Source organism: Muscardinus avellanarius (assembly GCF_963383645.1).
Source record: "Muscardinus avellanarius genome assembly, chromosome: 7".
NCBI classification, from domain to species: Eukaryota; Metazoa; Chordata; class Mammalia; order Rodentia; family Gliridae; genus Muscardinus; species Muscardinus avellanarius.
Window position 1 is genome coordinate 40105083 of NC_137793.1, and position 26993 is coordinate 40132075.

Consider the following 26993-nt stretch of genomic DNA (forward strand, 5'->3'; position numbering starts at 1 on the left):
GATACTGTCTCTTCAGGATCCTACTGGAGATAAAATGAGTTGATGTATAGTATGTAGTTTGAAGTAAGCGCTTAATGTGTGTTAGCTAAAAGCAACCCAAAAGTCGTTGTATTCACCAGTGTAGTTTCCTAAATTATTATAAATCACAGTTTTAAAAAGGCATAGTTTACAAATATATATGTTGTGATGTGAAATGTGGAGAAAAATGCCACCTCGCGCTTGTGATTTCCATAGCATTCTTTCTGGTTTCAGTATACCGACAGCCTTCAGCTGGTGGCCTGTGCTCCAGCCTGAGTTGGTCCTTGATGAAAGAGTGGGTGGTGAGAAACCTGAGCTCCACTTCAAGCTCTGCAGTGACTAGCCATCTGAGCCTCAACATGCTGTTGCTTTAAATGTCCTGGAGAGATCTGTTCTGTGGATTATCAAGACATCCTCCCTGTCCAGAACAGAATGTAGCATATAGCAAGCATGCACTAATTATTTGTTGAATTGATACATTTGTGAAATTGAAGCTTGTAAGCATTGAATGACACAGTAGTGAATTTTTTGGGACACTCTCTATGTACCAGGTGCTATTCTGAGTACTTCATGTTTGTTAATTTATCAAATCTTACAATATTCCTGCACAATAGTTAAGATTATCATCTTCATTTCATAGATGGGTAAATCTGGGCAAAGAGATTAAGAAAATTGAGCAGAACCATATTACTAAAAAAGAACAGAACCCATACCTTTCTTAGATGTCTGGCACCAGAACATAAGCTCTTAATCACATGGTATATTGACGAGCAGTGTGGACACCATAATTGCCAGCTCGGCCTCTTATTCCGCCACCTTTAGGTAACTACTCACATTTCCATCCAGCTATTTAAATTTCTTAATGCGCTGTCCCCACGCTCTGGCAAAAGCGGCATGGCATTCTCTGCACAAGGGTAGGAGCTGAGGAGTCAGCACGTGCCACAGTTTAAGCCAATAAATCAAAAGATATTTTCTCGGTATTTCCAGAAAAAAAGGTGTCATAACTTTTAATTTCTTCCTAGGCAGCTTCTGAAAGAAATTCCACTCACCCTTCAACACTCTCTCCACACCCAGTCCCATCTCCCTCTCTGAGTTGACAGCCATTTTGCGACCACAATGGGGAGCCAGCTTTAGGATGAAATTGGTGTGGTTTAAAGGCAGAGTAGACAGAGGAACTCGATCTACATGGACACACTAGGCCACTAAATCAAATTCCAGCTTGTGTTTTTCACAGATACAATACACAAAACTTTATTCCTCAACCATTTGGCAGTAAATTGTCAGTATAATGCTCCATCACGTCTCACTACTTTATTTCCTACAAAGAAGGATATTCTCTTGGATAACCAAAATAGAGCTATCAGGACCAACACGTTAACATTCATCAATCACTTTCATCTCACTCTCAAATCACGCTCATGTTTTGTCAGTTGTCCCACTCATGACATTTACTGCAAAATAACCCAGTTCAAAGTTTTGCACTGCATTTTGCTTTTCTGTTCTTCTGCTGTTTTCAATCAAGAGCGACCCTCGCTCTGTCTGCGGCGATGCCCCCGCGCCCGTGTCCCACTCCAGGACACTCCCCCACCCTGCTCAGGCCTCCGCAGTCTACTCTGCATTCTACTCTTGGGTCCTCTCCCTTTGTGCCAACTTTGCTCAGGCTACAACTATTGGCTGTTGGACAGAATTGTGTAGGAATGGAGAGGAAGGGAATTGGAAGGACAGAGGGATGCTGAAGAGGAAGGAGACTAAGCCCCTCACTTTGAAGCCTCTGATACTTTTTGATTTCCTATAATAACCAACTGATCCTCTTTGTAATTTAAGCCAGTGTAAAGGATCTTGTTAGTTTCTGTTATTTGCAAATAAAATGTATGAATTGATATATGAAGTTTATGATAATACATAAATAATCATTGAAAAAATGATTGTAATGATGAGGATGATGCAGTTGCAAAAAGGCATTAAGCTTTGAGTCATATGACATAAATCTAGCACAGCTGTGTCATATCAGAAAGACATTTATATTATCAAACCAAACTTCCTCATGTATAAAGCAGGGGTAGTCCAGACTTTACAAATTTGTTGTTAAGGTGCTATTAAGTGTTGTGCCTTTTTCCAAAAAGAGATAAAGCTCTAGCTCCCAGTATTTAGAATGTGACCTTACTGGGCAGTAAGATCAGTGTTGATATAATTAAGTTAAAATGAGGTGTTACTGAGGTAGGCTGGGGCCCTAACCCAATATAACTGGTGTTCTTACAGGGGAAAGGTACTGTTGTTATTATTACCTAATTTAGAACACTGAGGCACAGTGAAAGTTAAGTGGCATGCTTCAAGTCATGCTGTCAGTAGGTGAGGAAGCTGGGTTTCAATCTAGGAATCTCAATCCACAACATGTTCTCTGAACCACCACTCTATGCCGACACTTATAATCACTTCTGAAAATCAATTCTAAACAGAAACATGGTTTTGTAACAAATCACAATATATAAATTCGAGTAGAATAGCAATTTTTAAGATGTAACAATACATAAATGACACTGTTTATATGTACATACGTGTGCTCTTACATTAGTGGGTAGAAATGCATAGGTGGTTTGCATTGATGAATAACGATATATGTATGCAGATATGTAACATTTGAACTATACATATGCAAGTTAGTTAAATATGTGTCTTGACTAATGTACTCTTTCTAATTATTTTTTTAAATTAACGTACGACAAGCCGGGCGTGGTGGCGCATGCTTGTAATCCCCGTGCTTGGGAGGCTGAGACAGGAGTATCGCACGGGTTCGAAGCCAGCCTCAGCTACTTAGTAAGGCTTTCAGCAACTTAGTGAGACCCTGTTTCCAAATAAAATATAAAAAAGGTCTGGGAGTATAGCCTGGAGGTAGAAAGCCTCTGGGTTCCACCCCCAGTACCACATACACCCCCAAAAATTAAAGTATGACTATGCAAACACTCAGTATATGGTACAAAAGCAGAGAAAAGTACTGTTATACTCCTATTACAGTATTGATAGTGTAGGAGAGGAAAAATATCTTTTCCTTACTCACATTAGATCCATGACTGAAGCCCTAATAACAAAATCAGATTAACAAAATTAACAAGAAAAAAGCACATTAATTTATATAATTAAAATTTTACATGATGTAAGACCCTTTATAAAAAATGAAAATTGAAAAAAACAGTTAAACATATATGTTTCAGTTTTATGAAGATTGTCTAGATGTGAAGAAATATGATTGGGTAAAGTGCATATGGAATAATAAACTGGGGGAATTTAGCAGGACCTGTTTGCTCGGTTTCTTTTCCATCATCCTTTTCTTTGGAGATCAGACCTTCCTTTCCTTGGGGTGTATGGAGGGCAGCTCTCTCATGAGGTCATATGACCTGCTTCTAAGGAAGGTTAAAAGTTCCTTCCTAGGTTTACTGACCTGCTTCAAGTGCTGATAGGAGGGTGATGACACGAGCCCCTGCTTCTTCTATTTCCTCAAATGCCACTGGGCCATGTTTTAGGGTAGCATATTCTGAACCCCAACAGGAAGTGTGGTAAGCTGAATTGCTACCAAGGAGTGTTGTAGGTAGAGGCACTAAATTCTGATTCCTTCAGGAGGGTGTGACTGTGCCTGTGAGGAGACAGGTGGCCCCAAGGGGTTTTCAGATTAAGATTGAGAAAGATTCCAAGTGCACATAATCATCAACACTGGCTTTGATCCAACTCAACAAAACCCAGTGAGAAAAGACAAAAGATGGCAGCCACAAAAGGCTCCCAAGGGCTATGCAGCTCAGCTTAAGCCAGTGTGAAGAGTGGGCAGTGGCCATGGGAAGGCAGGATGTCTTTTTCCTGGGAAGTTCCTCCTATGAGCTGATTTTGGAAATTTCTCCTATCAGCTTGTCCTGAAGATGGGGGGAAAAAAAGGAATAAGTTGGAGAAAGTCTTGAACTTGTTAATATATCTCAAAAAGAAAGTAGCTATAAGGGCTAAAAATATACCCTAAATTGGCAGTATTATGTCTTCTGCTGTTTGTCAGAGTGGACGGTAAATAACAAAGATTTGTTGCGTGATTGCATTAGTCAGTCTTTGATTACTGTAACAAAATACCTGTGATAATCGACATAAAAGGAGGTAAGACTTATTTAGGTTTATGGATTTAATCCACAACTGCGTGGCACCTTTGTCCTTGGGCCTGTGACAGCACAGTGTATCACTGCAGGAAGCACATGGCAGAGACCTGGTTACCTCGTGGCAGCGAGGAAATAAAGAAATGACAGGAAGTGGCTAGAGTCCCACTGTCTGCTTCAACAGTCTCCTCTAGTGACCTAACATCCTTCTGCCAGGCCCTCCTCTTAAAGGTTCCTCTGCCTTCCAGTAGTGGCATAGGCTGGTGACCAAGCCTTAAATTCATGGGTCTCTGAGAGACATCCAAAATCCAAATTAGAACAGTTATAGACAAAGTTTATACTTTTGCTCATTCAAATTTGCGATGGTGAAGTTCTCTCTTAGTACATTAATAACTGGGTGAGTAGTCATTCAATATTTCATTTTTTCTTTTCTTTTTTTGAAGATTTCAATGAATTTATTAAGAAGATAGAAATACAGAAGACAGTTACAGCCTCATGTTACAACATGAGGGGGTGCTTCAAAGGAAATCACCCTTCATTTTTCTTGAGCACCTTATTTGTACCTGGGTTATGTCCACTGAATTGCAGAGTTTACTTTTGTTATATTGCCTGCCTGATCCTGGTGATTTGCCAGTAGACAACCACCTCTCTGAAGTAATAGGCATTCTGTTCCTTACCTAGAAAAGAACAGCCAAAGAGACAGTCATCAGCCTATAGGGGTCTCAGGGTATATAGTTGGATATGAAATGTCCCCCAGATGTTCATGTGTTGAAGACAAGGTCCTCAATGCAGCAGTGTTCAGAGGTGGGCCTTTAGGGGGTGATTAGATCATGAGGGTGCTGACCTCACTGATGTATTAATTCATTGATGGATTCGTAGCTTGCTGGGCTATTGGGAGGGGGTGGAAACTTCAGGAAGTGGAGTCTAGTTGGAGTAAGTAGGTTGCTGGAGGCATCCTTTGAAGGGTTGCCACGAGATAAGTGGCTCTCCTCTACCACACACTTCCTGCCATAACGTTCTACCTTACAATGAAACCACGTGACCAAAAATGGAGCCCTCTGAAATTGTGAACCAAATAAATCTGTCCTTCTTCTAAGTTGATTTTTCTCCGGCATCTTGTCATAGTGACGGAAAGTAACTAACAAAGGAAAGTAGATCCTCAGTGATTATTGTAGTTATCTCATAGCCCTTCCGCTCTATTGCCTCTGAGTACTTTGCTGTCCTCAAATCTCTCTGCCCATTCAAGTATCCGAATGTACACAGAAGATCAAGAATAGGCTGTAATTTCTTGTCCTGACACCTAGTTTGATAAAAAAAAAAAAAATCCCCATGGCAGGGCCTCTTTGCCATTATTTCTCACAAGTATATATTTTTTCCTTTTCTTCTTTGTTTTGCAGTACTGGGGATGGAACCCAGGGGAATTCTACCTCCTAGCTATCCCCCCACCCCCCACAGCACTATTTTCTATTCTTTATTTTGAAACAGAGTCTCACTGAGTTGCCAAGTCCTCACTAAGTAGCTGAGGCTGGCGGCAAACCATGATCCTCCTGTCTCCGCCTCCCAAATGCTGGGATTGCAAGCATGTGCCACCATGCCTGGTTTACAAGTACATTGTTTTTAACGTTCATGTTTTTTGGCTACACAAATTTTCAAAAACATTTCTCTTGTACTGGTCAGATAGTACCCATGTCCTTTGAAGAGCCTGAGGGAGGTCTAAAAATCTATCTTGAAGTGTTATTATAGGCACATCGTACTCAGTTTCCTCAGTTTACTCCTCAGTATTTCCCCCAATGAAAGTCTTTTTACTATTGCACGAGTTTGTTCATAATACTTACGTTTCTTTGCTTCTGAAATGACTACTCTGATCATCTAGTTTTCCTTTCTAAATGGCTTCTGGTGATTTCCTTGATTATACTCTCACGCCAGTGTCCTACAAAATCTTTCCTTTTGAGACACACACAGCTTAGTCTATCAGCTGATAAGTTCTTGGGGCCAAAAAGAAATGCCTATTTCTATTATCTAACATACTGAGGGAGGTATTTTTTTCCCCCCAGAGGAGAATTTTCAAAGTTCTTTTTTTCAATGGTACCATTAATTTAGCCGGTGCACATTTTAAAATAAAGATTTTGGACCATGTCTGTATTTGGTTTCTCATAGCAATACACCATGACTCACTTCCCTTGGAAAAGGCTTCAGGTGTAGAGGTTAAAATGCCTGTGCCTCTTAGAACAGAAAATGAACCAAATAAAAGTCAACCAGTTTCCCACTTTGTCAAGGAAATAACAAATTTTACAATAAATCAAAGTAATTTTATAATCAACTTTTCCACTAAGATTAAAGCCAACAATCTGTTTTGGTGGTGAAATTTTACCACCTGAATAACCAATAATACTTATTAGGTGCTACTATGTATGAGGTACTTGTCTAGACGCTTTACTTTTATTAATTGTATCTGCACTGCTTTCTGAGGTAGGGGAGATTATATGCGGCACACTACTAATGGTGTTCTTGAGGAGAAGAGAGGTTTCTTAATTTGGGGAGCAAGTAAGTGACCAAGACAAGACTTGAACCTGGGAATTCTGGCTACACACCATGGATGTCCATTCTGCTGTGAATTTATAAACTGTGCTGACTGCCTCTCAAGAGCTGTCGATCAGTTCTCAGGCACTGCATCACCGTTTCCCTTCTCCAATCTTAGCTCTTTTCTGAAGTCGCGTTGACTTGTCATTGATTTCAAATGCATTATAACTAGCTCCACAAAACTTTTTAATTGATTTAGAATTAGGTGTGAATCTTTCAGAAGAGTTCAGACAGAAGTGAGCTTTATTCAGACGCTCTTAGCATTTGGTTTACGTTTTAGTAATAAAGTTACATCCTAACTCCAGACAATAAATTGTTTCCTCCCTGCCTCCCTCCCTCCCTCCTTTCCTATCTTTGTATTTTTGGACAGATTGTGCATAAGCTGTTCAGTACCCTTTATTCATCTTTACTGTCAGTGTTAGGTACAGCACCTTAAGCAAAGGTATATTAATTTACTTGATGAGTAAAGAGTGGAGCCAGCCACCAATGGCCAAAAGCAAGTTCTATGCCAGCAAGATATATTAAATTTCAAAAGGATATGGCACTGTTTCTAAAGATAATTTTTACTTCTCAAAACTGTGACCCATTTTTCAGATTTTTTAATACTAAAAATAGTATACTACCAATACACAAAGGTTGAGGTATTTTTTTATTCTTTTTTTCTTCATTATTCAAGTTCAAAGAAGAGGCAGGTTAAAGTTATAAGAATGAGATAATTTTTTCTTTTTTATTACTGAGTAGAATTCCATTGTGTATATTTCCCATAATTTTGTAATGTATTCATCTGTTAATGGACACCTGTTTTGTTTCATAATTTGGCTGTTGTGAATTGTACTATGAACATGGGTGTGCATATGTCACTGTAGTTCTCTAGTTTCAATCTCTTTGGAAAGATACCCAGGAGTGGTATACTTGGATCATTTAGTGAACCCATTCCCAGTTTTCTAAAGAATCTTCACACTGATCTTCATATTGACTGAACTAATTTGCAATCCCACCAGCATATAGAAGAGTTTCTATTTCCCTACATTCTGGCCAACATTTATTGTTATTTGCTTTCTTGATGTTTGGCATTCTGATTGGGGTTAGAGAGAATCTCAGTGTAGTGTTGATTTGCATCTCCCTGATTGCTAATGATGTTAAACATTTTTTCATGTATCTATTGGCCATTTGTATCTCTTCCTTTGTAAAGTGTCTATTCAATTAAGTAGCCCAACTACTCAGCAATAAAAAACAAAATTATGTCATTTACAAGAAGATGGAGGGACCTGGGGCACATTATGTTAAAGGAGATTAGCCAATCATAGAAAGTGAAGGGTCACGTGTTTTCTTTAATATGTGCAGGATTGGGAGTAATTGGGATATAAAAAGCATTCTAGATAATGGAGGAGAAACCTCAGTGGAGCCAGGGAGGAGATCTAAGAGTAGGGGAGTAGGAAAAATGAGATTCATTAATGCAAATACTATCGTCGACTCTGACTATGTGTATAGATGTGAATATACCAATGTCAATCTCAGTACTCTGTATGGGGAGACAGGGGTGGGCACCAAGTGCTATGTGCATAGATGTGACTGTCAACATGATTTACATTATGATGTGACACTGTAATACACCAATCAAAGCACATAAAAAAAAAGAATAAGATGAAGCCGGGCATGGTGGCACACACTTATAATCCCAGCATTTGGGAAGCTGAGACAGGAGGATCATGATTCAAGGACAGCCTCAGCTACATAGTGAGGCCCTTGGCAACTCATGAGACCCTCTTTTATTTAAAAAAAATTTTTTTAGATGTAGATTTTTATTTATTTATTTATTTTTAATTTATATTTTTTAATTAATTAATTTTTTGTGCTACTGGGGTTCCTGGAAGCCCTCTACCTCCGGGCTACACTCCCAGACCTAATTTTACATTTTTATTTGGAAACAGGGTCTCCTAAGCCAGCACGCGCGGCTGGCTTCGAACCTGCGTGATCCTCCTGTCTCTGCCTCCCAAACGTGGGGATTACAAGCGTGCACCACCACACCCGGCTAATTTATTTTTTTTAATTGGTGCATTGTAGTCATATATCAATCACATTGGAGTACAAGACTTGAGAGGATATACAAGCACACATCATCCAATTAGTCCTCATCCAGCCCCCATCCCATTCCCTCCCCCTCCCTCGATCCCATGCTTGTTTGGTGATTAACTTTGATACATTTGTTTATGTACCTCCTGAGTTTTAAAGAGGCTCCATCCTCCCCTATTCCATACCCTCTGATTGGTCACCTTAGTTGCTTCACTATAGGGCCCTTTCTATAGCTCAACCTCTTCCTGTTGTCCCTTTCCTCCTAGTTATTGCTGATTAGGGGAAGCATCTGATTTATATTTTCTGCAATATTTCTCTGTGCATGCCACGTTGCAAGTACCAATCCCACTCTTAACGGCCCCAGTAGTGGCCTGGCTACCCGGTGGACTGATCTAAACCTCGCTGGCTCAAGCAGCGGCCTTGCCTCATGGGAGGCCCTGATTCTGGTCTTGCTAGCCCCGACACCAGCCTAACCCCTCAGCTGGCTTCGATCCCAGCCTCGGAGGCCCCAGTAGTGGCCTTGACTCATGGCAGTCTCCGATGCCGGCCATTGGCCTCAGCACCGGCCTAACCCCACAGCAGGCTCCGATCCCGGCCTCGGAGGCCCCAGCACTGGCCTAGCCTCACGGCAGGCTCCGATCCTGGCCTCGCTGGCCCCAACACCAGCCTAACCCCTCGGCAGGCTCCAATCCCAGCTTTGGAGGCACCAGTAGCTGCCTTGCCTCCTGTCAGGTTCCGATGCCGGCCGCTGGCCCCAGTGCTGGCTTAACACCTCGACAGGATCTTATCCTGGCCTCGGAGGCCCCAGCACCGGCCTTGCCTCACAGCAGGCTCCGATGCTGGCCTCACTGGCCCCAGCACTGGCCTAACCCCTCGACAGGCTCCGATCCCGGCCTTGGAGGCCTCAGTAGTGGCCTTGCCTCACGGAAGGCTCCAATACTGGCCATTGGCCCCGGCACCGGCCTAACCCTTCAGCAGGCTCTTATCCTGGCCTTGGAGGCCCTAGCACTGGCCTTGCCTCACGGCAGGCTCCGCTGCTGGCCGCTGGCCCCGGCATCAGCATAACCACTTGGCAGGCTCTGATCCCAGCCTCAGAGGCCACAGTAGTGGCCTTGCCTCATGGCAAACTCAGATGCTGGCCTCGCTGGCCCCAGCACCGGCCTAAACCCCTTGGCACGCTCCGATCCTGGCCTCGGAGGCCTCAGTAGCGGCCTTGCCTCAAGGAAGGCTCTGATCCCAGCCGCTGGCCCTGCTACCGGCCTAACCCCTCGGCAGGCACTAATCCAGGTTTCGGAGGCCCCAGCACTGGTCTTTCCTCATGGTGAGCTCCGATCCTGGTCTTGCTGGCCCTGGCACTGGCCTAACCCCTCGGCAGGCTCCGATCCTGGCCTTGAAGGCCCCAGCACCGGCCTTGCCTCATGGCAGGCTCTGATCCTGGCCTCACTTGCCCCAGCATCAGCCTAACCCCTCGGCAGGCTCTGATCTTGGCCTTGGAGGCCCCAGTAGTGGCCTTGCTTCACGGTAGGCTTTGATGTCGGCCATTGGCCCTGGCACCAGCCTAACCCCTCAGCAGGCTCCGATCACTGTCTCGAAGCTCCAGCACCAGCCTTGCCTCATGGCAGGCTCTGATGCCGACCTTGCTGGCCCCGGCACTGGCCTAACCCCTCGGCAGGTTCTGATCCTGGCCTCGAAGGCTCCAGCATGAGCCTTGCCTCATGGCAGGCTCTGATCCTGGCCTCACTGGCCCCAGCACCGGCCTAACCCCTTGGCAGGCTCCAATCCCAGCCTCGGTGGCTCCAGCACTGGCCTTGCATCACAGCAGGCTCCAATCCCGGCTTTGCTGTGTCTGTCGCAGGCTTCACCCCTCGGCAGGCTCCAATGCGAGCACGCTCTTCTCCTAACCAATTGTCCCATGTTCTCGAGGGTGCGTGGTGGTAACATTCTGCCTCTGGGGTTATTATTTCAAAGGTTCCAGGTGTAATGCATCAGGTCTCTGCCTCCCTTGAGTACTGGCCATTGCCACTGCCTCCACCATTTCAAATCCTTCCCAGGCTCTTTTTCCACTCTGAATGTTGTCCAATGTTCCTAAGCATGCATGACGGTAGCATTCGACATTTGGTGTAATTTATCCAAAATAATGTTGGTAGGATCCGATTTCTGCTTCTCCTGAATACAAGTCTCCACCGCCATTGTGGAGACCACTTTCAACACTGCCTTTCTCCTTGGTCTCCGCTAAACTCTCTCCTTACAGGTGATGTCCAAGATTAATATAGAGAAACAGGAGTCGTCCTTCACGGGGAATTTTTCCATAAGTTCCAGTGCACTTGGATAAGTTTTGTCTGCATCTCCAGCCAGTGTCCTGGCATCTGCCATGGCTTTCTTAACACCTCTCTGATATTTTTTCTTTTTCTTTTTCTTTTTCTCTTTCTTTTCCTTTTTTTTTTTTTAAATAAGAGAAGACAGTATATGTGGTTTGAGGAGGTAGTGGGGTCAGGCACTCAGTAGCACTGTGACCACGGTTTCCCCATGGGTTCAGCGTGCTCCGCACTACTCCACCTGAGGCCCAGAGTCCCACGACCCGGGTCCCGGCTGGCGTGCCCCGCGCGACCCCCACCCGGGACCCAGTGTACTGGGCCCAGTTTTTCCAGGGGTCTGGCATGCTACGCGCGGTCCGGCCCGGGGCCCATAGTCTGAGACCCTGTTTTAAAATAAAAAATAAAAAATAGGGTTGGGGTGTAGCTCGGAGGTAGAAAGCCACTGGGTTTCATCCGCAGTACCACACACACACACACACACAAAAAAAAAAAAAAAAGAATAAGAAATGAATAATGCCAAAAGTAAGAATAATAAATCTATATAATCTTATGGCTTTGTTTGAACTCTGATCTCTTGTGTAAAACACACAAAGAAGACAAGAATACAACTAAAAGAAACTCCTTGGATTTGAAGTGGTAATACAGGACAAGGCACTTGACTAAAGAATAAAAAAATGGTCTTTTTAAAACTACTATTCAACATCAGTCCTTTGCATCATCCTCTGGAGCAAAGTGTGAAGAATCTCAGCACCATCTGTAATGAGTCATGGGATGCCCAGGTAACTGGTTAAGCATGATTTCTGAAGGAGATTCAAGGTTTAATTAGTAAAGCAAGTTTCCCTCTCCACTGTGGGGCAGCTTCATCCAACTGGTTGTGTGCCCAAATGGAACAAAAGGTAGAGGAAGGTTGCATCCTTTCTTTGCAGAATTGCTTGAACTGAGACCTTGGTCACCTCTCCTTAACCTGGGAGTTACATTGCTGGTGCTCCTGGTTCTCATGCCTTTAGATTTGAATTGGAATTTACATCACCAGTTTTCTTGGGTCTCCAACTTGCAGATGTCAGGTCATAAGACTGCTCAGGATCCATAGTCATGTAAGCCACTTCCTTATTATAAATTTTATAGTAAGCATTGATACATGCCTGTAATCCCAGTAGATAGGAGAGTGAGATAGAAGGATCACAGTTTCAAGGCCAGACTCAGCAATTAAGCAAGACCCTTTATCGAAATTAAAAATAAAAGGGAGCTGGGAGTGTGGGTTTAGAAATAGAATGTCTCTGGGTTTAATCTCTAGTGCCTAAATAAAAAATAGAAAAAATAAAAATTAAAAAGGTAAATTGTATTATATACATGTATGTATATACATGTTCTGTTAGTTCTCTTTTTCTGGAGAACTCTGATTAATATACTATCAATTCTGATCCAAAGAAAAATAAATTGTGGTTTATTCTCAGAGACTAAGTTAGCTCTCAGCCTTCCAAGACCTGTCTGGAAGTCACTGACTGGAAGTCAAGGTGAATGGGCTGAGGCCATGTCTGCTTTAATCACCTATAACTGACCCACACCCCCATTTAAGATCAAATTTTGTGGTTGTAATCTTAAATTCGGAAGGCACATCTCTAATTTTTTTCTGGTTCTTTTTTTTTTAATTGGTGCACTTTAGTCATACATCTTATTGGAGTAAAGATGGTAGAGGCATACATGCACACATCACACAATTACCCCTTACCCAATTCCTGCTTCACCCCCCCCCCTTTTCTCATGTTTGGCTTAGTGATTGACTCTGATATATTTATGGGTGTACATCATGTACATTAGGGAATTTCCCTCTTCACCCCTCTCATCCCCCTCAGGTCACCTTATTTGCTCATCTATAGTATCTCCTTCTTCATCTAGAGTTCCTCTTATGACCAATTTTCTCCGTAGCTTCCACATATTAAGGAGAACATCTGATTTCTTATTTTTGTTACTGACTAGTCTCTTAGTATAATGTACTCCAGTTCCATCCATTTCCTTGTAAATGATATAATTTTCTTCTTCTTTATGGCTGAGTAAAATTCCACTGTGTACATATCCCATAGTTTTGTAATCCATGGATTTGTTGATGGACATCTTGGCTGTTTCCATAGTTTGGCAATGGTGAATTGTGCAGGTATGAACATAGATACACATGTATTAGTTTGGTATCCATTCTTTTGGATAGATACCCAGAAGTGGCACTGCTAGATCATTAAAGTGCAACAAACATGGTGCACAATTTTTAGCCCTATCTTAAAAATATTTTTCATCTGCCCTATTCATCTTCCCAAGTCAAACAGAAGTATAACTCAAGATTTATTACAAAATTTCTACAAAATAAGAGATTAATTAAGATGTTCAGTTTAGGCCAGAAGATTATATGTGTGTACATGTGCATCTATGTGTGTGTTTGTAGAGATAGTCATATATTAACTGATTAAAAAATCAGTGGGATATCTATCTGGTGGTTCAGAACAAATAATATCTACAAGAATTTGGTTTTTAAAAAGTTCTTGCTGCCTTGCTGAGCAACAACAGTAAGTCATTTCAGAGCTGCTGGGGCAAATCACACCATGCCATTATGTCATGAATCATAATAAAGCACAGGAGCTGATTGGACCAAAAGGCCTCAGTACTGATCTCCATGCCAGATTGGAGCCTTGAGAAGTTTTCTGACAGGGATAAAGGAGAAGAGATTGAAAGATGAAGTTAATGATTAAAGCAAAATGAACCCCACAGATGAAATTATTTCAATAGCAACCTGTCTCAGCCAAAGTTTTGATGATTAATAAAATGAATGGGGAAGGTCAGAAATTCTCAGGCCACCTCAGGTCACCGAGTAGAAGGGTCAATCAATGCACAGGATTGCTAGCTGCCTGGGGGCCAGAAACGCACGTGGGGGAGGGGGATATGGGGCATTGCAAAAGAAATGGCTCTTTTTCACTCCTTAAAACTGGAAAAAGTACAAAGGATACAACTTTTGTTCATGTCCTCATTTTTTTAAATGTAAGAAATACTTCAAAAGCATGTTTCTTTTTAAATATTCATAAAAGAGTATTTTTATAAAATATAAATAACAACATGCAAATCCATATAGAAAAATTCCCATCAGCCAAATATCACAATAGGCCAGAATAAGGGACTTTATATTAATCGTATTAATTTTCTTGAATACAAAATTAACATGTTTATTATAGAAAACATTTAAGAAAGAAAAAGGAAAAAACCACTGACATCTATTTTCAGTAATAACTATTACTCATATTTAGATGTATTTGCTTTACATTGTTCTTCCCATAGATCCAAATTTTTCCAGTTAAAACTGGAATGTAGATGTAATATTATATCCTGACTTATTTAAGTTAATAAGATGAATTTTTCCATTAAAATTATTGTAAGCATTTTGCACCATTACATTTTATCATATTTTTGGCCATAATACAAGATTTATCTATACCCATAGTATGAAAATTTTCTTTTTATGTTATTTTTTAATTCTGTGCTGAAGATCTTGGAATTAGGCTCATTGCTCACAATTGTGATAAAATTTTAATGATTTTATACTAAGTTTTTTTAACTTATGCTAAACAAGGGGACAATAGAAAGGGTTTTGAAATGAGTAAATGTAATATGTCCCAATGGTAGAGCCATTTGTGGAAAAATTCTTGACCTTATCTCAGTTTAAGAGCATGATTTACCAGTAAATGCACCAGATATGTACTGTGTAATTTGAAAAATTTCTTCTTGCTCCCAGTTCATTCACCACCCATATGAGGTATGAGGTACAGAGTGAACCTGATGGTCCATGTAAAATCTTGTAGAGTTATGGATAGCATGATTGGAGATTCATTACTTCAGTCATTGCAGAAATGCAACAAGTTAAGGCTAAGTAACATGTCCCACAGATACTCCCACAGCTAGATGAATGAAACCTTAAGAAAATTATACATTTCTATCTTTTTATCTCAACTGGAGAATGTAATACCGGAGTGCTGACTTCCCTGTCCTTATTAGATCACAACCAATGATAGACTTCCCATCTGATTTGACATGGCAGCTGAATCTACTATATCCATTTCTGACTCCACAAGACTGTCAATCTCACCACTGAATAATATAAGACCTGCATTTGCCAAGTCTCTTGCTAATGTGCCAGATGGAGGAAAACTGCCACCATATCCAATTTGTAAGCTTGAGTCTCTGATCAGAGGGAAAAAATCATTATACTTATGGCCAATCATGGACAAACCATATGATGATTCATGAATGATGGATTTATGAAGAAGAAAAGAAGAGGATGTATAGGTTGACATTACAATCCACCTATTTCTAGATGAGGTGAATACTTATGAAAACATAGATACATTTTATAAAAAAACTGAGAGTGCCCTAGAAGGTACTTTTCAACTTTGCAAAGTTGATCTATTCTTAAAACCTTTTGATAAATGAGCTTTCCTAGGATATGCTATACGGTGGGTCAGGGAAAAGTTAAATACATTATAGATGAGGGAATTAACCTGATTATAGTATAAATATTTTAGAATGTAAATTTGTACAAGTAACACTATACTTGTTTCCATTCTCTGTTTAGACTCCACAAAGAATTTTTAGGCACCACATTTACTGTGTGATGATAATGATTGGAATAACAACAATAACATTTTGAATTTTTATAGCATCCTATACCAATGGAGTGCTCATATCTATTTTTACTTGGCAGTACACACACTGACATGTAAAATCTCAAGATGGGTAGATGTATTTCTAAATAAGGAAAGAGAGTCTCAGATATGAATCATATTCAGCATTTCACAGGTTGTGAGAGATGGGACTCGCACCTGTGTTTTCTCAATTCTTGTCTTTTTACCACACTTCTGCAAACTTCTACATTTAGTGTTAGGCTAATTTGGACCACTCACGCAAGGGCCTTGAGAAAGAGGCTTTCAAACCAAAGGCTTAAAGAATGGGTAACAGAAATGTCCCATACAACCACAGCTGGTTAAAATTAGCATTTTATTGCCAACAGCAGCAGAATAAACAATTCCAAAGTGTTTGTAAGAGAAATTTTGTGGCTAGAACTTCTTGACCATTGGCATTGCTTTCCCTATATCTTTAAACTGTATTTCCTACCTGGGATGCTTTTCAGTTAAGGACAGAGGAAAATGTCACACCGTGGTGGAGTAGCATGTTGGGTTGGAAAGGCAACACAGACTTGGCGGATCTAGCTAACAGTGTTTGAGTTTTCAGTAATTACAGGCACATCCCCCAAGAGAGAGTTGGTAAGGATGAATGGAATAATGTAAGTGACAGTGTGGGGGTATGTGTATCCGCATCTGTATGTTTGTGGTTGCACGTGTGTTCTGATTTGTCTGTGTAAAATGCTTATGTATTTGATGTGTATACATGTGCGTTTGATGCAGTGCTTGTCTGAATGTATATGTGTGGCTATTTATATTGTATGCTAAAATATTTGGGCAATTAGAGCCATAAACTGATGGCTCAAAATGACTTCATAAGATTTTTTTTTTTTGCCTACAAAATATCCCCATAATATTTGACTCTGTAAAATTAACATTTGCACGTGAGTTAAAAATAAATTCTGAGTAATTTCCATGGGCTTTTGTCCTTTTTGAAGCCTTTGCCAAAAAAGAGAGACAATGGATCTTAGGTAGCATGCAATATTTGAGGATATTCTCAGTGTGATCTTACCGTTGTGCTAATTGTAGTTCTGCAGAGTTTGGGTCAAGGGTAGAGCTTTGTGTCCTCTGTTCTCCTGAATCCATGCACAGTCACACAGTCACTCCTCTAATGAGTCCCTGATTTTTTAATAATATATGTATTTTTTACATCTTCACCTCTTCTTTATAGATCACCAGGGAGATTGGAGAGAACACTATAGATTTTCCTGCCTTGGCTTGTACAGTGGAAAGCCTCCAGGTGTCCTTCCAATGTGGTGCTTCTCGTGCTAAGTTCCCCTGACACTCCCCCAATTCCTTTTTTCTATTCCTTGTCACAAGAGGTGTCATTCTTTGTTGTCATGTTTTACTACTAGATTCCGGGAACGTCAGGGCATGAGCTGTCAGATTGGTGCCTGATCCCTGGTAGAGGCCCTTGACAACACTGGCCTGAAGGCATGAATGAATCAACAGCAGGTAACTGGGGAAGCTCCCAGGATCTGATGCAAATGCTGAGTGTGAAGAATTGTCCTGGAGGTGGAAGCCTTCTGCTCAGCTGACAAGGAAACAAAGCCGGTTTTTAAAATAACGACACTGTACACAATATTAGTGGTAGAATTTAGTGAAGAAGTAAGCTCATGGTAAAACAACAACCGCAACAACAAAAAAACCCTCCCTCTTCTCTATGTAAAGTGTCAGGTTATTTTGCTGAGTGTGAAATTCTTTTGTATACTTTTACATGAAGAAGGCAGGAATACTGTGTTAGATAGGCATAAGTGCGCGATGAAAAAGAAAAGCAACAGAAATCCCGTATAAAATGTATCCTAAAAGGCTAATGAATGCACACTGGTGTATATTTGGGAGTAAAGTGACCATGAAAAGGAAAGGAAGAAGGCAGAAAACTCTCTCCTATCTGTACCAATAAAAGGTAAATGCATGTGATTTCCCTATGAAAGGCATCCTATTGGATCTGTAGAGCACTGTTTTCCAGAATTTACAACATAACAGTCCATAGAGAGAAACTGTTCCTCTGGCAACCAAACCCTGAAAGAAAAATTAGGATTAAAAGCAAATACATAAGAACAGACACATTCTTTCTCAACCCACATACTAGAAATTAAACCAATTTTCTTTGAAACTATTAGCAAGAAATGCCCTGCCTATTTACCACCTGCATTTCCCAATAATTTATAATTAGAACCCAGTAGTAAGTATTGATTTCCAATTGATGAATATCATCTGTGCCCTAATAAACTGACAGACCTTCAGAAATCTATCCAGAGAGACCTTTAGAATACATGACATGAGTTAAATATATTTTATTTAACACCAGAGGAAATTTGCATTTCATCTCTCAGGCTTCTACGAAGCTGCTGTAAATGATTTAGCTTAGCTTTTAGATTTCAGAGTCATTTCATTTCAATTTAGGCACACTCTTGTATAATTCTTAGCCTTTGTTCAACCAAATGTAGACTACTGACATTTAGCATGTGGAATAACATGTCAGAAATATGGGATGCTTAAATTCACGGTTTGTGGATTTAGTAAAGATGTGAAATAAAGCCTTTGATGCGTGTAAAAATCACAGTAAAATGTAAGTGAAACCTAATTGTAAAATGTAAATGAGGCCTAATTGTTTACCATGCTCTTGTAACTGGAATCCTGCTGGGTAATATGCCACAGCCTCCCTCAGGATGGGTAATGCCACTTCAGTGAAGTCCAGGGAGGCTGAGCTTGACACATGCGATCACTGTTTATGAGCTGACGGGTGGGGCATTTCTTTCAGGAGCAAGAACCCCTGTTTTATGTGGTTAGCAGCTGATTCAAGGCCTCTAAGAACAAAATATTTGTGCAGAAAAGGCTAGGTCTCAAGAGGGGAATCAAATAATGAGTGTCCTTAAACAACTGCTCTTAACAAACTGAGGTGCCTAGGCCAAGACCATGTTTTATAAGCACCTTTTCTAATCTGAGGAAAGGTAAGGCTGAGGAAGGCTGGTCACTAGATACTGTGCATTACTAATGACTCCTGTGTCGACATACCATAAAATTTGTGTAGCAGATTCAGGTAGGTTTTTAAATTTTTGTTCTTCCTTTTTCTTCTGTTTTTAAGGAAGACAGCAAAATATACACACGTTTAATATGGAGGCCTCTGAGCAATTCTATGTGGATTTTGTTTGTTTTCCAAAAAAAGGGGGGGGATCCTATTAGCTGCTTCATTTGTATAATAATCATTCATTAAAATAGACTCCATAGCAATGAAATACTGTACTTGAATTCCAGCACAAAGCCTTTAAAAAGCTAAAATGTCAAAACAATAAAACTAATTAAGGCAACAAAATAGCTTTTTCCAGCTTAATGACAAGCTGGTCCAAAAACACACTTCAATGATTTTTCTTTCCTCCAGAGACACTTTAAGGAAAGCAAGGGTAGAATTTTACATAATCATTATCTAGTCCAGAGTCATCTAGGAACCCAGCCCAACAGAACTGCCTGGCAGAGGGGTCACATGTCTACCTTGGCTGGCTGCCCTTCCTTCCCCTCTCCCTCCCCTCTTGTCTTCTACAGTTATGAGGGTTTACTGTGCTCTGGGCACTAGGGAGGGATGGCAGACTGAGCCAGCTGTGCATGCTGAAGTCAAGCAGCTGATGGACTAGGAAAGACAAGCATAAACAAATCCAATTGGGGGAAGAAGTAACATGTTTCAGATTTGCCAAAAAAAAAAATGCAAGAATACTACACAGAACTCCTGTATTTCCTTCTCCAGAGATCAAATTTGAGTTTCACCAATTGTTCTTTAGTAATGTCCTCTGCAGCAAAGGATGCAGTCTGGGATCCCTGGCTGCTCCTGGTTATCACCTTGCTCTACTCTCTTTGATCTGGAATAATTCTTCAGTCTTTTAGTCAAATAGGTAGAAGGCAGAAAGTCTGTAAGTATCCACTTCTTCTCATCTGTCTTCAGCCCCAAATAATTCTTATACCAGAGCAGCATATTTTGGAGTGAGGGAGATATAACTTCTTTTCACTACCTATCTATCTATCTATCTTTCTATCCATCTATCTATCCATCTATCTATGTATCTAATCTATCATCCATCATCTATTTATCTATCATCTACCTACATCTCTACCTATCTTGAATTTACACCAATGTCTCCAACTCTGAGTAAACACCACAAGGCTCATTCTAACCTCTCTTTACACACACACACACACACACACACACACACACACACACACACACACGATTTTCTTTCTCTTCTCCCAAAGGAAAAAGCCTGGGACAGGTGTTCTAGGTGTAGCCCTACCTTTAGCACATCAATCTGAGTCTGAGTTTGAAATTCTCTGGTGCTCTTCTCTGCAGCCAGTGCAGATTCACACTTGCTTGTTTGGTTATCTGCTTGTTCCCGTCTGCCCAAAGCCTTTTTTTTTTTTTTTTTTTTTGGTGGTACTGGGGTTCCTGGAAGGGAGAGGAGGGAGAGAGGGGAAAAGGAACATATTTTTTAAAATTTATTTATATATGTTAGTCATATGACACTTGAATACTATTATTTTAAATAGAATGGAATTTAATTTGATAGCCATTCTAGTTGTTGCTGATCAAGATCAGCATTGGGTTACAAATGTGTCACTTAACTCAGCTGCGCAATTCTCCCCATACATTCTTGGAGTAGATATCACATTCATTCAGAAGCTCCTCTCTCCCTTCTCTCTTCCTCTCTCCCTTCTCTCTTCCTCTCTCCCTCCTTTTCTCCCTCCCTCACTTTCTCTTTTCCTTTTATGTATCTATAATTTTAACCATTTTACACTGGAATCTTCCAACATTCTCAGGCTACTGGGTAAAGAGATGGTTATTGGAATGTAGTTCTTTAGCAATGATACTGAGGAAAGGCTTAGACCTCCATGTTGTATTATCTTTAACTACAATACTGTCCTCATTTTTTTTTTTAATTTTGTGCTACTGGGGGTGGAACCCAGGGGCTTTCTACCTCCAGGCTATACTCCCAGACCTATTTTATATTTTATTTGGAAACAAGGTCTCACTGAGTTGCTGAAAGCCTCACTAAATAGCTGAGGCTGGCTTTGAACCTGCACAATCCTCCTGTCTCAGCCTCCCAAGTACTGGGATTACAAGCATGTGCCACCAAGCCCGCCTAATACTGTCCTTATTTTGGCTAGGGTTTCCATTTTGAAACTGAGAAAAAATAAACGGCATGACTTGATGGTGTAAAAAAAAAACAACTAATCCATAATATGCCCTTTGGCATACAGGACATTTAAAGATGAAAGAAACTGAGAGAACCACACAACCAGGAGAATCTTCCTTTACCTTCTCCCAACCCTCTTCTACATCAGTCATAGAAATGGAAATTCCTTGCACCCTTTTCTTTCTTGAAGTGGACCATAGAATCCAGCATGTCCTTCACTCTTCTTCCTTGATGGTGGCCAAAAAGATCCTAGGAAGGCAACGCTGACTTTCTCCTTCCTTTTTCCCTTGAAAGTTTCCTTGCATGTACAATTGTTTATTATTGGTATCTTATATTTCTGATCTGCAAAATCTCCAGATATTTTTGTATTCAAACCTTTCAACATTTTCTTCTGGATTTTTTCCCTATTTATTGATTTGCTTAGAATGATTTTTATACACTAAAATAAGTACGTGATCAATAATGCTTTTTTTTGTTTTTGTTTGGGTATTAGTTCTGCTAAAACTCTAAATACCAATAAAAAATTAGAATGATAAGTTAGCTTCAGAAGGTATTAGAGTAAAATAAAATTACCATAAAGAATAATAAGGCAATCTGCAGTATTTAGGCGATAGATAGACATTTTGAGCTAATTAATTCAATTTAATCAACAGCATTGATTTAGTGCCAGCTACACATTGTTCTGCTGGCTCTTCCAAGCCAGTTCGTGTTGACCTGGCTGCACATGGCAATGCCTTAGAGAGGGATCAGTTACATTGTTGTTTGGATCTTCCCACCAGGGATTCTGGGTAAGGTCCATCCAGGCATCTGTATTTTTAAACAATCTCTCTGCGTCCTTCAATATGCAACCATGGTTGAGAACCAGTGAGTAGTCTAGGGTTTTTTTCTTTTTCAGAAAAAGGAGCTAATACTCAGCAATGACTAAAGATTAATACTTAACTCCTCAGCATGTTGGAGTAGAGTCTCCATGGCTGGCCCAGCTTTCTTTCCACTACACCTCCGTTTGTCTTTTAGTCATGAGATTGTGGATGGAAATGCCTGAGGACAGTTTTTGAGTTTTGAAGGCATTCTTTTTCCTTCACACTGGTAGGCATTTGGTTTTACCATTACATCGTAGATGCCTTTTGATTTATGATGGGGTATGTCTCAATGAACCCACCATAAATTGAAAATACCGTACATCAACACTATGTTTACCTATCCTATCAACCACCATAGTGTAGCAACATAGTACACTGTAGGATACTTGCTATTGCCTTAAGATCAGATCATCATACCATGTATCACTAGTCTGGGAAAACAAAACAAAATTCAAAACTTGAGGTATAGTTTCTACTGAATGAGTATTGCTTTCACACCACCATAAAGCTGAAAAATTATAAATGGAAGTCTCCTAAATTTGGGACCATTTGTACCTTTTTTCTGATTTCTTTTCCCGCTATCACAACTAGTATGTCAATGCTTTCATTTAATCTTTCCCTTTGCACCCTCTTCCCAGCCCCCAAAGACAAGCAGACACTTAAGAGAGCCACTTATTCATTGGGCATTCTTAGGAATACTTGAAGGCCCACCTTACCTTTCCCACTCAAAGTTTATCGCTCGATTGAAAAGAGACCAGGGATGGGAAATAGATGGTTCAGTGACGAAGAAATGGGACAAGACAAAAGCAGAGCTGGGAAACAGTAGAAAAACCCAATTCCTTCTGCTTTAGGATCCCTTGTTCATTGCCAATGTGCTTAGAAAGTAGCTAACCCCTCTTAAACTCCAGATATGTGCGAGGAGGGAAAAGTTTGAGTAGGGGAGCAATAGCAATAATTTATGAAGCTCAGGTACCTGATAAAATTTATAATGATAAGGACAAAGCTCCACATTTTCTGAGGCACTTGTAACTAGTACAAGTATCTTGAGTCATTTAAACTTCTACTTTAGTAAAGAAGGTAGCTCTGAGAAAAGCAGTTTTGAAAATGAGCTTTATTACTTGTACTCCCATATATGATGAAAACCATTTCAGCATAAATTATCCAGCCCAATGTGGATGCTGTAGAGAATTTGTCTACTTTTATTTACTGTTGAAATTCCAGTCCTGAGAACTGCATTTGGCACATAGAGTTGGAGCTCAATAAATGATTTAATGAAGTCATAAACTCAAATTCCCCCGGGTTCAGGCAGACAGCATTTTGTGAATGGATCAAGCTGGTTGGGGGATGAGAAAGACAGCCGAGTATCAAAGCATCACATTATGCCCTATGAGTATGCACAATTATTAATTCTCAATTAAAAATAAAAATTTAAATAAAAAAGCTGAGTCCTTTGGACAGTTGGGTATCTAAAGTATTTTTTTTTAATTAAACTGCTGTGCCAGTCAGGCAAAACATAAGAAAACACATTTGGCACAGAGCTGCCAGTTTGTGATCTCTATACCTAGTCACTGTAGAATTTTTAAAATTTTCTTGCATTCAGAATATAGTGAAAATAAACCCTTTTGAGTATTTTTATTTCTCAACACTATAAGGATTTCTACAGGTTGCTTAGATCATAAAGCTTGATATCCCAGAGCTAGATGAGGTCTGAGGGATGACAGAATTTCATGTTTTATCCTAAGAAAGGTCTGGTTCTGAGGGTTAGTGACCTGTGTGAACCAACCTGGCAAAGGAGGAGCCAGTTCTGGGACCAGGAAACGGGGATAGGAGTCGATCCCAGCCGGGTACCATTGTTCCTGCACCACGCTGACTATGCACTTTATGGAAAAAGCTTTATTGCATTAATTCTCTAAATGATCATTGCTTAACTGGAACCATGCCTGCTTTTATTTTAATTGAGATTTTATTTTTGCCTGCCTGGAGCAAGGAGAACATTATGGTATTTTAAATGAGAAGCAAGGAATTACCTGCACTTCAAATATTAGCAGTTACATTCTACTAAGGACGCATGTGGACTATCTATTAGAAACATGTCGTAGGTAAACCAGAAACATTTCATACTAATTGTTATAAGCGTATTATCCATCAAAATGTAAATTTCCCAAAGTGGGCTTTATGTGGATCGTAATTTCCTTTATTACAAAATGGCCTTGAAAACTCTGGCTGGCTCCTGGTCCTTATGTAAAACCTCCATTTCCTGTGGTGCCTCCAATTTATTTTTTCGCAGCTTTAACAGCTTTCACACTGTGATTTTCTATATCTGTTGCAAATGTTCAACAATTTACAGAGGAAATTTTAGTCCGTGGCTTTCTGCTTTTAGCTTTTCATGTATAAAGATTAAAGAATGAATGTGCAATCAGCAGATATATAGAAAACATCTCCTGCTCGAAGAAAATAGATGGTTCAACTTCTGAAACCCCAATGGAATTTATAATATCTACCTACAGCACTTCCTCTCTTTTGTATTGCACCTTCTGATAAATAGGTTCCCAGAAGAGACAATTTGGGAAGCTAGAAAGTACTTTATTTTTCTTTATAGCTTGACATAGCATTGTCCAGGCCTTGCGGGTGGGAAAAACATCGGAAGCAGAAAGGCAGAGGGAGACCTAGGGGTGATAGTGACTGACAAATCAAAAGAAAGTTTACGCTGCCTAATGCAAACCTTAAAGGCTGATGCTCTTTGGGAAAATGGCACAGAATTGGAGATTACATCTAGAATATTGATTATCAGCTGTTGTTACCTGAGGACTTAAAGCCATGGCAATGCGGTCAGGCCCATGCTGATACATTTAGTTAGAAGCAAGGAGTTGGTATTTGATATTGAATACAGTTGGTGTGTATGTGTGAGAGAGAGAGAAAGAGAGAGAAGAGAGATGCATTTCTTTACTAAAAATGCTAGCATTAGTAAAAAGGGCTTTCTTTGAGGTTGGATCCATAAAAGCAGAACCAACACAGAGGGGAAGGGCATAGTCAGTCACTCCACTTTACTCTAACGTATCTGTACAGAGAATTATGGGTACCTTTCAGGCTGTCAGGGCATCACTCACATGAGATCTCAAATCTAACTTATCTGTTCCTGATCTACCTGACCTAAGGCTTTTTTTTTTTTTTTTTAGAAATAAGAAAGACCTAGTATTTCAGAAAAGTATTAATGTATAGGTTTTTTCATTGTTTATATCCTTATAAAATGGCCTTGAAAACTCTGTCTGGTTCCTGGTGTTTCTGTAAAAGCTCTTTATTTTCAGGGGATTTGATGGAAATATGTGAGCTGTCCCAGGAGTGCTAAGGAGCTGCAGTGACCTAGCAGGTGCATCTGAAGCACATTCTCACTGCTAGATTATCCAGGAGACTGGACAAGCTCAGTGCGTGGGGTGCCAGGTCAGTGAGGATGCACAGAGCATGGTGGGCTGATTTTTTCCCCCCACGCACATGTCGAAGTGTTCATATCTGGGACCTCAGAAAGGGACTGTGTTTGGGAATATCATCTTTAACAAGGTGTAGAAAGGCAGAGCGATGTCATTAGGGTGGGCTTCAATTCCACATGACAGGCATCCTTATAAGAAGAGATCAGAACACAGACATACACAGAGAAAGGACAATGTGAAGTCACAGAGGAAGATGGCCACCAACATGCCCGGGAGAGAAACCTCCCAAAAGATCCCTGCAAGTGCCTTGTCCTCAGATTTCCAGCCTCTGGAACTGGGAGAAAATGAGATTTCTCTCATGGCAACTCTAGAAAACTAATACAAGGGACTTTAGGAATGTATTAGCTTAATTTTAAATAGCATATTTTATATGGTGTTGGAACTTTGACTAGGCTTCTCACACCCAAACTCTTTGTTATGTTTCTGCAGCTGCCACTACACACCTCTAATGACCATCATCTTCATCATTTGTTTAGAGTACCATTGCAGTTACCACCTGAGAATTGTCATTGTAGATGGCCCTCTTCCCTGCTATGGTCTTCCTAACAAATGTAGTTGCCACTTGCTCAAGCACCCTAGTGGCTCCCCGTCGCCTTGGAATGAATCTAAACTACTTCAGCAGCACTCTAAGCTGAGTGTCTGCCAGCTCACGTAGCCCTTCTACCCACCTGCATGATCCCCCTGGACTTCCAGGACCTGTCCCTCTCTACAGTTCCTCAATAATCCTTAGACTTCCACATAACTGTTCTTCTGCTAGCGATAGTCCTTCAACCTGAAGAGCCTCTCTCCTGTTGCTATTTCTCAGCAGTCTACTCTTCTTCGATTGCCATTCAGCTATAGTTTGCATGTGTTTTCCAAAAGTTTATGGGTTGGAAACTTAATCTCCCATTTAGCCGGGCGTGGTGGCTCAGGCTTGTAATCCCCGCGCTTGGGAGGCGGAGACAGGAGGATCGCGCAGGTTCGAAGCCAGTCGCGCAGCCGCGCTGGCGTAAGAGACCCTGTTTCAAAAATATAAAATTGGTCTGGGAGTGTAGCCCGGAGGTAGAAGGGCTTCCAGGAACCCCAGTGCCACCAAAAAAAAAAAAAAAAAAAAAAATCTCCCATTTAATATACTGATGGTGTTTAGAGGTGGGGCCTCTGAAAAGTAATTGGGGTTAGAGGAGGTAGAAGGGTGCAGCCCTCTGGATGGATTAATGGCTTTCTAGGGAAAGGAAGAGAGATCCTATCCTGCATGCTTCTTCTCTCTTGCCACGAGGTACCTTTTTCCACATTATAATACAGCCAGGACACTCTCACAAACACAGCCCTGTACAGCCTTGTACTTGTGAGTCTTAGAACTGTAATAAGTAAATTTCTCTTTTTGTAAGTTACCTACTTTTGGGTATTTTGTAAAACCAACACAAAATGATCAGAGACATTCACCTTCTTCCAAGCCTTTCTCCACTTGCCTAACTCAGAAAGAATTATATTTTACTTTACATTCCCATAAAATTTGCTTCATTTTACTTTTGGTTGGATAAAAAACTACCAATCTCCCTCACAAAACTATAAAGTATTCATGGGCAGGCTTAGCATTGGTTAGTGACATTTGTAAACTCCAAGCCAAGTGTGAGCCTTGTGCTCAATACAAGTTTGTTGAT